Source organism: Amblyomma americanum, chromosome 5, assembly GCF_052857255.1.
Source record: "Amblyomma americanum isolate KBUSLIRL-KWMA chromosome 5, ASM5285725v1, whole genome shotgun sequence".
Classification (NCBI taxonomy): domain Eukaryota; kingdom Metazoa; phylum Arthropoda; class Arachnida; order Ixodida; family Ixodidae; genus Amblyomma; species Amblyomma americanum.
Genome location: NC_135501.1, coordinates 22506316 through 22518693, shown reverse-complemented (window position 1 = coordinate 22518693; position 12378 = coordinate 22506316). Strand labels below are relative to the sequence as shown.

The window sequence follows — 12378 nt, the reverse complement described above, 5'->3', positions numbered from 1 at the left end:
CTGCAGATATTGATAAATATAAATGAGATAATAGAGCCACAAAGTAGAGGATCCTTGGTTAAGCAAATAGCAAAGTGCTTGCAGACATAAGGATCGGAAAGGAAGCCAGAGACAGGAGTCATTAATGCAGCCGTTTTATACCCTTAAAGACAGAGCTAAATGTATGCCATAATTTTGTTTGCCTATATTTGAATGATTTATATCATGCCAGCAGTCAACCTAGTTTGTCTGTATCAAATACCACAAATTCTCAGCTCAGGAATAACTGAGTATCTTTTGCTTGAGTAATGTAAAGTCTTGCCTGCAAGAATATTTTTCTGAAAGCAAAACCAAACTACTAATTTGTATTAACTGATTTCGATATCTACCTTTAGTGTTTTTTAGGCACTATGGAGAGAAGCGTGGGCACACGACGGAAGAAATCAACAAGGAATAAAAACACATTCGGCTTTGGCTTTCACAAAAGACATGTGAATCGAGGAGGACGAGGCCTAGGACCTAAGCAAGATAAAAGAATCAAATGTTTTAAAATAGTCTACTTTTTTCACATAAAATCGTTATGTATGAATGGTGCTCCATTCATGTTGCTTCAAGATGCATACCTGCCATGTAGTGTTCCTTCATGTCCATTACAAACTGCATGTATTTAATGAGCTATAAGTGCTAGTATACAATCGGTACACCTTGTGGAGTTGCTTCAGGCCAGTTAAGGTGTGTGCGATAGGCAGTTAACCGGTTTTCATGCCACACTGCAGTACACTGGCCACTCCAAAGCAGCTGGTCTGCAGGCTGGACAGCACCACCACACATTAGATGAGCAGTGGAAAAAACACCAGACCAGGTCCTGGCGTTAAGGTCACAGCAATACCCGGGCTCATATTCACACCAGCCCGTGCATACCGGCACACAGGCCCAGGCACACCAGCCCAGGCACACCAGCCCATGCACACTAGCCCAGGCACACTATTACAATAATACCCTTGTCCCACGTGCAGTCTAATCATGGTTAAGCTTGACTGCGGTTAAGCCTAACCGCAGTTACGGACATTCACACAATAAACCTAACTGTAGTTTGCTAACCATGGTTACCGCAAACTGAGGTTGGCCACCTCAGTCAGGCCCACTAACTGACAAAATGGCAGCCCCCATGTCCAACGCAAGTTTCTCGTGTTCCAGCGAAACGTGCTCCCAAAAGCATATTAACTGGTCTGTGTCTACCACAGAGGCCTTAGTACGCATTTGGGAGGACAATTTGAGTGCACTGCGCTCAAATACAAGCAATGCGCGCATATACCACTTTAGGACGGAAGCACTGAACACGGACCTGCACGCGGGTGAGCCCGTATATGGCGAAACAAGTTCGGCAGAAGCTGGAAAACATAAATAAGTATTACCGGTGAGTAGTATGCTCCTTCTCTGGATAATATATGATAAATTTGGTGCACTTTGTTTACTGTGTAGGCACAGGTGCGTGAGAGATGCTCGCCGCACTGTTACCACTAGTACAATTTAGGCCTTGCCCGCCATCTCAACACCGTGCTGACGAGTTGAGAACGGAAGGTGCACAGCTTTTCTAGGCTGTTTTCTTGCATTTACAGCATTACTATATCATTTCTAGGCATTTGTGTATGTTTCATTGCTTTATCGGCAGCCACCAATTAGCTGTGTAGATAGCTCGATTTTTTTTTATTTGATACTGTAAATCCCATCAGGGACTGTAACAGGAAGGGCTCTGAATGATACAGTTGTAGTGCACATGTTGGTAAGTAAACAATTTGAACAATAACATATGGCAAAAATAGTTACATAATCGGTTAGAGAATTCAAGTTGAGGTACAAATAATAGGAGGCAAACATGATGACAAGCATACCAAAAAAGGAAACCGGCTGCAGTTAGTGTTGTATTTTCAATCTAGGCACGAACAAAACAGTAAAAATAAACAGGGCAGAAAAGTGTGGAAATGAGAATAACTACTGGGAAACAAAAAGGTGATCTAAAACCAGGGCACTGAACGCATCTAATGATGAGCTGTTAGTAATATCTATGTTTAGATTGTTCCATTCTCGTGTAGCTCGAGGAAAAAATGAGTATTTGAATGTGTCAGTACGGAATGGAAACTCGTTTAATTTGTGTGCTAGGTTGTGGTGGGTCGATCTGGTTTTTGTGGTCGTTTATGTATTTTGTAGCGGGCACTTTTAGTTGGTTGTGTATTAGCTGATACATAACTTTATGTCTTGCAAATTTTGCTCTGTTCTCCAGGGTTAGGAGTTCTGCACGTTTTAGTAATTGTGTTGGTGAGTCTTTAGGGGGTGTTTATTATATACACATCTTAGTGCCTTTCTCTGCACCCCTTCAAGTTTTTTAATGAGCTTGTTAGTAAAGGGAAACCAAACGGTGTTGCCTTATTCTAGAATTGGTCTGACAATAGTTTTATATGCTAGTAATTTTGTTTCAGAGGGTGCCAGCTAGTTCGTACGCGAAACTCTCGTGAAGGCGACAAGCGTGGTGCCCTCGCAGCCACCGATACAGACGACTGGAAGACGGCGGCGCACTTGTCTCCTGCCGCCGTAATTTTTGCATAGATGCAACTGTCTAAAATTGCTTGGACGATACGCATTCAGGTCACTTCATCGATGTGCCGGACAAAAATGATCCATTTCACGTACTGTAGGAGTTAATATGGATTGTGCCATTCCTCTCCTGTAAATATTTACGTACTTTGACAGGTAAGAAACTGTGTACTAGAAAAAATACATGTCCTGATCTATTTCGGAATGCGTAATTTTTTAAAGTTTACACATTGCATGTGCTAACTGTTCCTGCATCTCCAAGCTATTGTTTTGCATTTTCTGAGCCCTTTTTGCTCCTGGTTCAAAAGGTGCCTCACTCCTTTCAAGTACTTACATGCAAGGCAGCCTCTTTGTTTTCAATACATTGCCTCTCATAAAAATATAAACACTGCAGATGTATTTGCAAGCTGCAGAATTTCATGCATTTAAGAAAATTTTCTTTGCAGAAAGCTGAGGCACTGTGGAACGACAACAGGTGCCAAGGGCATCGAATGGCCCTTTTACTGGAGCCTCCATTCTTTTCTTGGCTCACTGCCAATAAATGACAAGGACCTTGTCAAAGAAAGTTTGGAGGTAACCAGATGTTTTCATTATTATACTAGTGCTGTTCATTGCACAGATAATGCTGTAAGCTGGATTTTTATACATAATAAGCACATATTCTGTTCAGCATGTCATACCGGTTTCCATGTGATATCACAATAGAGTACTATTTTGGAAATCACTGGAACAGTACTGTGCCTATGAACGTCATTTTTTCCTTTGTGATTGGTTTTGTGCATCTAATCGTACCTGCAAGGTGGCAAGGAAAGTTGGTTAACCTCATGCAAATGCACGACTATTATACATTTGTTTTAAAGAAAAGCATGTTTCATGCAAGGTGGGGTGAGAAGTGAAGGCCCAACAGCTTCCTACACAGGAATTAACACAAATAAAGTATGTACCAAAGCCTCCAAAGCACTTTGATAGCAAAGATCCAATATGTACAGTGCTACTCATGAAGAAAAGACCCTGGCCCTTGAATATAAAAAATGTTATCTGGGACTCGCTCACTGCCTGCTATTTTTCTAAACTGGAATGAATTCACTGTCTTTGAGCAGTTTATGTACTGAACCCGTGCTGTCATTCTGATCTATCATTTTCCTTGTGTAAACCTGATTTGCCAATGGTTGACTTAGAGCCAAATAGGAAAGAAGTGTTTTTTAGTTTTTCACTCGCGAGGTGAAAACAAATCAGGTGAAATACTTCCAGAACAAAATAGGAAGCACATCATGCCACGATCAAAGCTTGTAGAGCCCAATGCCAACTGTCCAGAATGAGCGAGTTCTTGAATTTTTTTTTACCAAGAACCAATAATGAATGGAACATGCTACCAAAGCGTGAAGTCACAATCACTCTGCACGTTTTCAGATAAGCTACACATTGTTCTATCCTGTTTTATTTCCATGGCATCATTTTATTTTGTATAAGCAGTGCATACAATTGAGCATTGCTTGCAATACTTGTTTTCTTTTGTTATTACCTTGTTATTACATACAGGTTCCAGTAATTGAGTCGGCACCTGAAGACGGTGAAGTCATAGCCAGCTATGAAAGTGAGGCCGACGTGCAGGCTGCGAGTAGTGGCTCAGACTGTGCAAATCAAGAGACTGCTGCGAGTGAAGCCCCTGGAGCAGTACCTGGCCCATCTCGTGCCGGAACCAGCAGCACCAGCAGCATTACAAGAGCAAACCGAAAAAGAGCGGCTGCTTCAGTGCTTAACAACCTGCTGGTGCTGCACCAGCAAGCGGAGGAGCATGCGGCCAAGGCCGCCTCTGGCAGCCATGAGCTGAAGAAGCAACAGATCAAGCTGCAAAGGGAATGCTCAAGACGATGCAATCGCATTTTTCATCTAAGCAGACAGATGAATAAATTTCCCTTCCATCATCACCTTTATGTGCTAAATGAAACAGTATCAGCCGCAGTACTCAGAATGGCAATCTGAAAACATCATTCTGTGTCAGTGCAGGATATTATGATATCTTATTTTATCTAAAACGCCACGATTTCATTAAGTGCCTCCCTCCAAACAAAAAATGACACTTGACTAGAACACAAGGTGTAGCCAAACGTAGACAGAAACACTGAAATTCGGCTTATTACCAACCTTCTTGCGAACTAGCCTAAATACAAGTTATGGTTGGTTCAATTCCAACGTAAATCATATGCTAAAACAATCGTCTTTATTTCTCAAAATGACCACGAGGTAAAAGCGCACAAGTATTCCCTCCGATAAGAGCACCACCTGAAGCAGCTAAGACTTTTCCAAAAAGCCTGAATTGGCAGCTATTAGGCTAGGCTGTGAAAATGTATTGGCATGCACACTTCCGAACGGCGAACGCAGCAAACATTTCGCCAGCGCTAGATAGCCAATATAGAAAGAAAGGTTTCATCTTGGAAAATCTGCAACGGCAAGTGCACAACATAGCCGCATGAACAAGCTGTTCCGCCACCGAAACCGTCACTTCTGCTTTCAGATGCTGTGCAGTTGCGTCCACGTGTGTAGCGAGACCCCATTGCTCGTAAGTTAAGAGGTGCCGCCATTAGTAACAGGAGCACCCGAGGACGAATTAGGAATGGCAAAGAAAGATGACTTACGCTCCTGCATACCGCTACTGCAGATTATGCAGTGCACAGCCGCACGAGCGGAAAATGCTTACCATCAGTTCGTGTATTACATGACGTCGTGCTACTGTTGAACTTCGCTCCAAGTAGTGCGGTTTTCGCGGACCATATTCATAATAAAGCATCTGCGTTACGGCTGGTGTGCTGGGTGGTTGTCACTTTCTCGTGGTTCATGCGAGACAGCCACTAAAAGTGACTCCGAAGGCCAGCACTCAGAGCTTACCACCAACGAGACCTTGAGCATTTTCATATCCGCATATCGAGCGTGGAGCGTGCCACAATTTTATATGTGAGGCTAACATAATTGTGAACTTCGTGTAGTATTAACGCGTTTCCATGCGTATGTTCTAATAATAATATCACAGAATCTTTCGAAACAATTGCACACCAGCTCGTGAAGCATATGGTGGCAATGCTTTCACTGGTAGAAAGAGTGCATTCACCAGTGAGAGCATTAAACAAGCAGAAGAACCGTTTTTCTTTGGGGAGAGGACCAGGATTATTCGAGTGCCGGATTCTATTGCAGGAGTAGCTGCACTAATGGGCACTTATTGGCTCTTTGATGTTAGCTACCATCATGATGCCACGAACATAAGTTGCATCTTTGAGCTACTTTTTCTAGGTGTGCACGTGACCAAGGCGAAATGCATCACTCGTCGATTTATAACCGCGCACCAAAGCGCATTCGCATAGTCGAGCCATGCTGCAAGCAATGTTTCAGGTCCCCTTAAAAGACAATAGGTTGGATGTTTTCGTCTTTTAAGTTTCAGGTTCCCTTAAAGGACAATAGGTTGCATGTTTTCTTCTTTTAAATGATGTGTTAGACAACAGTATACATGGATCACGGCATGGTATTCGCTTATGACCACTAAATGATTCATAATTGAATTTCTTCTCTCATGCTGCTTTGGTTTCGGTTTCAATAACCGAACGGTGGCTGCGATGCATAGCTGACCTTTAGGCACAGTATAAACACTGATACATAGTTTCAACTCACTAAAATGCTTAAACTAGCCTGCTTCAAGAGCTGTAAAGACAACAAACGACATATCAGCAGCAGTTATATTGCGGTCTTTGTCATGCCTCACGTGACATAAAGGTCGACTACATGACATATCCATCATTCAGTTGATGAAACAGAAACCAAAACAGTGTTAAGAAGAAATTCAATTATAAATTATTTAGCGGTCGTAAACGAATACCACGCGGTGACCCTATATACGGCTGTCTAAAGCATCATTACAAAGAAAACACGGGAGCAAAAATTTGGTGTCTCCAGTCCTTTAACGTATTCACTTAAATAAATAGTTGCCAAATAGTGCAGTGTCATGTATGTGTCCTTTCTTTTTGAATATTCATGACATATTCTGAACATTCAGAGCCCCGGGGAAAACAGAGCTATTGTCAGGAGTACATTTGGGAAACTGCACTGCTTTGCCCGATGGAACAAAATGTCAGTGAGCGGCACATGGCTACATGATACACAATGAAAAGTTTCCGGAATTCATGGGACTGAGTAAAAAAGAAAAATCCAGAAAGGGTGCGAAAGTAAAAAATGTTTTTTACACCCATCATGAAAAGGTGCAAGTCACATGAGGTGTCCTCGATTTGGCTACACTTTCTACGCTAGTGTAGGCAGTGCTACACTCGCGTACGCGATTTGTTAGTGTAGCCAGCGCCACCTGCACTTCGGCACTCGATTTGGCCAAGCGCTACACGAGTTCTTCTACACTTCTACACTACCGAGTTCGGCGAGTGCACTTCGTGTAAGCCCATGTGGCCGTAGCAGACGTTTCCGCAGCCATGCTCGTCTTGATTGACGGCGTCAAAACACGGGTATACGCCGTGCTTGACGAGCACGGCACGCACATGAAAAAAGATGATGGGTTCCTTTATGAGACGGAAGGTGAGTACTGTTATTGGTTAAGCACGTGGGCTACGTCGCCGTTTGTGATGTTCTGCAAGTTATTTTATTTACCTAGGCGGCCTTCGCATCAGTGTGCTACATGTGGAAGAGCCTATACCCAACACACCTCCACCGACGGTACCGGCTGTCGTTGACAGTGGCAGTTGGCTCGCGCCGTCGCCTCTTCGGCAGACCATGCCGCCGCCAGTCTGGCAGCCCACGCCGTCGCCTGGGCTGTCATGTTATTCGCCGCCACCGTCCGGCGACGGCGAACACGATGCATGGAACGACAGGAAATCAAGGTTCCTGATTACAAAGTATAAGGAAACCAAGGATAACATTGCAGAAAGGGTGGCTTTAGGTAAGTCGCAGCGTGTGAAATGCCGTAACGACACGTGCTTATGCGCCAGATAGCGTATATGTCTGATTTCTGCAATGCATCATTGGTGCACTTTGTGTCGTTAACCTTTCTTATTTTGTTGCTTAAGTTTAGAGCGCACAATGTTTTCTCAGCCATAAGCTATGGCTCGGCGCACTGGCAATGGATATGTTTACTATCTAGTTCTAGAAGAACATCATTCATTGTTTTTCATAGTTCATTGTTATTAAAAGTTACACAAAAGCACACAGGTCCATGGTATAAGCTTGGAACGTGCTGTAACATGCTACATCCTTAGAGCTTGGAATGTGCTGTATCTGATGCTATCCTTATGCAAAAACTTAACAGTAAGGTACTAATGCCTGGCAAAATCTTGTTTTCTCAGGACAAAAAAGGCCATGTGGGAGAAGCTTGCAGACCAAATCAACCATGAACTTGGCTGCCACCTGACACCACTGCAGGTGGAAAATAAATGGAAAACGATGGAGAGAGCATACAAAAAATAAAAAGTTAAAAATGGCTCGTCCGGACATTCGCGAGCAGCCTGCTTGTACGAACGGTATGAACAGCAGACGTTTCAATTGTTTGTTCAAGTAGCTATCCTCAGAAGATGACCTTTGACACTGTATTTTTTTTTTGACAGGGAACTCTCCGAGGTGCTAGAAAGAGAGCACCACATTACCCCTGTGGCATTGCTTGCACCAGAAAGAATAGTTGCGTAAGTTTACAATTAAACACTCTTTTTTTCTCGGATGAAATTATTATGTTCACATAATGTTAACTGGCATGTTTTAGTTGTAGCTCTAATTTGCTTTCGCATGCTTGCATGCATATGTGTCTGTCGTGGAGGCATGTACAGATAAATCATCTTGACTAATTAATGAATGCTTAATATTCTACAATTCAGATACTTTAAGACCTTCTTGGATCTGCAATTAAGTTTTCACTTCTCTTTGTAGTGACCTCTCCAGCTCTTAAATACGCTGTGTGCTGCTCTGCTTGCAGGAATGGCGAGAAACCAAGCTACCCAACAGCAAATTTCTCTGCCACTCCTTTTGCATAGTTATAGCATGGAATGAAAAATTTTGTTATGTTGAAATTAATGAAACTTTATTAATGAAAGCAATAGGGAAGAAGAGAACATGTTGCCCAACAATGGGCCTGCTGATGAAGAGGACGAACCCCCTATGCCCTCCCACAGCACCAAAGCAACACCATCTAGGTGACGTAGCCGGCAGGACAAAACCGCAATTGGCAGCCTCATAAAGGTGCTGCAAGAAGCGATGGCTGAGAAGTGGAAGCAGCACGAGGAGAAAATACGCCTCCTAGAGCGTCTAGTGAAAGCCGCTGAGGCGAAAAATAAATGAACATCAAGTTCAAGTTCGCATTGCTCCTATGTGCATTCTTTTTCGGTCAGCACTGGTGCTGGGCTATTAGTTTCCTTCGGCTTTCACAGTGTCCTGCATTTGCGGCACTCTCGCTGGGCTCTTCATTATTACCAACATCATCATGAGCAAGCAGATCTGCAAGGTCTGCAATGAAGTCCCTCTCAGAATTACACGTTATGAAGTACACACGCTCCCATGACTATACGACAACTCTGCATGATTGTCTTTGCATCGACAAGGTATAATCGTCTGAAGCGTTGCTTCAGAAGCCTGAAGGTGTTCTCAATGGCAACTCTCTGTTGGCTGTGAAACTTGCTGAATCTTTTCTTCCATGCTGGAAAGCTTGAGCCATCGTCCTTGTATGGCGTTAAAAGCCAAGGCAGAAGGGGATACGCGGAATCTCCGAGTATATAAGTGTCGCCGCATTTGGCAGCAGCTTCCTCAAATATTCCTTCCCGCAAAACCCGAGCATCATGTGCTGAACCGGGGAATCCAATAAATACATCCAGAAACTTGTTTTGGTCGTTGCATACACCTTGAAGTATTATCAAAGGAAATTTCTTCCTATTGATGTATGATGCAGTTGATTCCTCAGGCTTCAGTATTTCGACATGACAGCCATCGATACATCCGACGGTATTGCGGGGACCTTTCTCCCTGCTTTTCGACAAGAAAGCCATTTTACTGCGGGCTATGTCAGCAGCGCTTGGCCAGCATATTACCTCTTCGCTGATTGAGTGCAGAAAATTCAGCACCCTTTGTGTGCACAGCACAACCGATGACTCGGATACGTCGAATCTATCAGCAACTGAATACATACTTGTTTGAGCTCCAAGGTAGCACAAAGTAATCAGGCAACTTTTCTATGCCGTGATCTGAGGACGGCCCGAAACACATTTAGGATAATACGGTGATAGCTGAAACCACTTGCACAAGCCCTTAAATGTTTCATGTGAAAGTCTAAACAGTTTCTTAAATTCTAAGTCGAAGTACTTTGTTGTCACCAGTTCGAAGTAGCCGTTCACTCGATGACGCTCGACCCGCGCCACTTTGCACAAGGCAACATAAAGGGTGGTGTTAAATTCGTCATCACTGTCCGAGTCAGCGAGCTCCATTGCCGCTGCCACCAGATGCTCCATTTTCCACACCGCACAGGTTTACCACCACAAACAAAAACAACGCTGCGCACATGTCAAAAGTGTGGAGGAATGGCCGCAGCCACCGCACGTAGTAGTAGCTCTATGCCGCCGCAGCAGACGAAGGCTTGCACACTCCTGCACTTTCACACTCGATTTGGCTGCTACACTGAGAGTGCTAATGTCTAGCTACACTTACAATTTCAGAACTAGCGCTACACTTGCATGGAACTTTTGTGAACCAGTGTAGAAAGTGTAGCCAAATCGAGGAGACCTATGACATGCCTATCTCATTTTTTGCTCAAAAAGGGTGAAGTTGTTAAAAAGTGCCCTTTATAAGGAGGCTTTGCCATCTAATACTGCCCTTTTGAAGGGTGTAAGAGTTAGTTATAAACATAATAATCCACCCTTAAGGGTGTAAGTTGGTTTACATTGTAGCCAGCTTATTCAGTGGTACTGCAAGACCACCTTCTCACTGTTTGCACTATATTGTGTAGTGTTTGCAGACGTGGCACACGTTCATCAAGCATCAGTCACCGATAATTTTTTCATGATTTGTAAGCTCCCGAAAACGCCCCATTTCGTTTTACAAAGCCGTGATTAGAGGTTTGAAACCTTGACATTCTGTAATCGTTTCAAAGTTTGCCAGGCTCTGTACAAATTTAAATGTGCCCTTGGCACAGCAACTGAACAAAAAACGAAAATATTTCATTTCAGACAATGTATTTTTACAGGAAAGATCCAGACAGGTAGCCTGGAGGAGCGCTTTGAAAGACACAGGATGCTAGCTGGATCCCAGTAACATGCGTCGATAAGACAAGTGTATGAATGTGAGAAAAAGCTACGGCTGCATAGCCTTTTGCCAGCCATCAACAAGGATAAGCGATTGGATAAGCTTCAGATCCAACAGACCACCCACACCCTAGCTTAAATGTAGAAGTAACGGATCATGCACTGTCAGAACTAAAAGACATCATACCAGTATTGGTTTACGAGGAAGGCTACACTGTATGCTACACTGAAAAAGCTGAAATGTACAAAATGCAGGGATGCGCTGATAGAGGAAAGGAAGGCATCAGTAGCTGACACGGATGGACAATACGACCTCGTGAAGTAACTTCACATGGGAGGACTTATCTACCTAGCTACCTTTGCTGTCAACACTGTCACAGACAGCTATGTAGTTATTTAGCAACGACGTGTCAACAAATAAGGAGTTCATCAATCTGCCAAAACCAGCACCATTTAATCACCGGACCTCCTTGCACCTAAATTGCTCACCAGTGAGCATTCCTGAGTCTGACATCTGCAAGCATGGAACCAAGCGTGAACTTGTGTTAAAGCGTCTGTCGTGGCATAGCACCAACATTTCGCTGCAAAACTGTTATTGCAAGATGGATGACCAAACACTGGGTGCCAATGCTAAGGAAAAAAAGAGAAAAGCTGGAACTCCATAGAATAAGGCAGCTACATGAGTATTCTACATCTCTCATGCTAAACTCACTTCATCATCACCATCATTAGCCTGACTACACCCACTGCAGGGCAAAGGTCTCTCCCATGTCTCTCCAATTAACCCTGAGTTTTGCCAGCTGCGCCCACCCTATGCCTGCAAACTTCTTAATCTCATCTGCTCACCTAACCTCTGCCGCCCCCTGCTATGCTTGCCTTCTTCTGGAGTCCACTCCATTACCCTTAAGGACGAGCGGTTATCTTGCCTTCGCATTACATGCCATGCCCGAGCCCATTTCTTACTCTTGATTTCGAATAGGATGTCATTAACCCGTGTTTGTTCCCTCACCCACTCTGCCCGCTTCCGGTCTCTTAGCGTTACCCTACCATTGTTCTTTCCAGGGCTCGCTGCGTTACCCTTTACTTAAGCTGAACACTTTTCGTTAGCCTCCAAATTTCTGCCTCGTAGGTGAGTATCGGTAAGATAGAGCTGGTGTACACTTTTCTCTTGAGGGATATTGGTAAACTGCCATTCATGATCTGAGAGAACCTGCCATATGCGCTCCACCCGAATCTTATAGTTCTAGTTATTTCCCTCTCGTGATCCGGGTCAGCTGTCACTACCTGCCCTAAGTAGGCATATTCCTTTACCACTTCAGAAGGTTGTGGCCAAGTACTACACCAGGGTGGCCTAATCCTGTTCTGGTGAGGGAGTGCGTTGTCGGTTCTGGTCACTTACTGAGCTGTAAATAAGTGGCCTGTGGCAGTGTATGTATTAACGCCTCGAAAACGAAATAAGTAATTTAAAACATAATACACATAAGAACAAATACGTGTCCCCAATGAAAATGTTCAGATGCAACTGGAGTTGTCTCCGCTGTTA

At 43.7% G+C, this 12378-nt stretch overlaps 1 protein-coding gene across 7 annotated transcripts in view; it reads right to left on the bottom strand.

Moving 5' to 3' along the window:
- The window catches only part of LOC144132323 (uncharacterized), a 229274-nt gene that overhangs the window by 200992 nt on the left and 15904 nt on the right, over positions 1–12378 (bottom strand). The window lies entirely within an intron of this gene.